A 1,848-nucleotide genomic window follows, 5' to 3' on the forward strand; every position below is an offset into this window, starting at 1 on the left:
TAGTAACTTATAAAGGAGCACCTATACGATTGTCAGCTGACTTCTCAACAGAAACCATGCAGGCCAGAAGGGAATGGCAAGAAATATTCAAGGTGATGAATAGCAAGAACCTACAGCCAAAAATAAGCTACCCAGCAAAGCTATTACTCAGAATCGAAGGCCAGATAAAGAGCTTCACTAATAAAAAAAGCTAAAGGAGTTCATCACCACCAAACCAGAATTATATGAATTGCTGAAGGGGGTTCTTTCAGAAGAGAAAGTAAACAAAGATAAAAATTATGAACAACAAATACGTAATTATCAACAAGTGAATCTAAAAACCAAGGAAATTAAAAAAAATCTGATGAACAATATTAACTGTTGAGTATAATAGAATCAGAGGTATGGAAGGGGAGTGAACTGACGATTCTTGGGGAAAAGGGGAGAGGGGGGCGTGGGAAGAGACTGAACATAAACTGTGCACCTATGGATGAGGACAATGGGGAGAGGGGAAAGGGCAGAGGGTAGGGTGGGAACCTGGTGGAGGAGAGCAATGGTGGTGGTGGGGGGGAAGGAACATTTGTAATAATATGAAAAATAAAAACTTATTAAAAAAAAAATAAATTGAAAATTGGATGAATTTTTTACCTCTAAAAGGCCACTTATATTACAACCCATCTCAAAAATACAGATAAAAAAATAATTTCTCTGATTCAATGATTATAGGACTTCGAACCATCATTATTATTTAAAAAAATATATATTTTATTGATTTTTTACAGAGAGGAAGGGAGAGAGAGAGCTAGAAAGGTCGATGAGAGAGAAACATCGACCAGCTGCCTCTTGCACACCCCCTACCGGGGATGTGCCTGCAACCAACGTACATGCCCCTGACCGGAATCGAACCCGGGACCTTTCAGTCTGCAGACCGATGCTCTACCACTGAGCCAAACCGGTTTTGGCCATCATCATTATTTTTAAAAATAAATCTTTATTGTTCAGATTATTACAGTTCATCCCCCCCTTCCCCCCCCCCAATAGTTCCCCTCCACCTGGTTCCCACGCCATCCTTTGCCCCCCCCCGCCCCCCCCTGCCTCCCCCCCCCCCCCCCGACACACACAAACACTGTCCTCATCCATAGGTGTACGATTTTTGTCCAATCTCTTCCTGCACCTTCTACAACCCCGCCCTGGGGATTGTCAGTCCACTCCCTTTCTATACCCCTGATTCTATTATATTCACCAGTTTATTCTGTTCATCAGATTTTTTATTCACTTGATTTTTAGATTCACTTGTTGATAGATATTACTTGTTGGCACTTTGTTGTTCATAATTTTTATCTTTACCTTTTTCTTCCTCTCCTTAGGGAATACCCTTCATTTCATATAATACTGGTTTGGCGGTGGTGAACTCCTTTAGCTTTTTCTTATCTGTGAAGCTCTTTATCTGACCTTCAATTCTGAATGATAGCTTTGCTGGATAGAGTAATCTTGGTATAAGACTGACAAGTGCAGGTTCTTATAGGTTCTTGCTATTTATCACTTTGAATATTTCTTGCCACTCCCTTCTGGCCTGCATAGTTTCTGTTGAGAAATCAGCTGACAGTGCTCCCTTGTAGGTAACTAACTGTTTGTCTCTTGCTGCTTTTAATATTCTCTGTTTGTCTTTTGCTCTTGGCATTTTAATTATGATGTGTCTTGGTGTGGTCCTCTTTAGATTCCTCTTATTTGGGGTTCTCTGCACTTCCTGGACTTGTATTTCTTTCACCAGGTAGGGAAAGTTTTCTGTCATTATTTCTTCAAGTAGGTTTTCAATATCTTGCTCTCTCTCTTCTTCTGGCACCCCTATAATTCAGATGTTGGTACACT

This window comes from Pipistrellus hanaki (genome assembly GCF_964339955.1).
Source record: "Pipistrellus hanaki genome assembly, chromosome: 4".
Classification (NCBI taxonomy): Eukaryota; Metazoa; Chordata; class Mammalia; order Chiroptera; family Vespertilionidae; genus Pipistrellus; species Pipistrellus hanaki.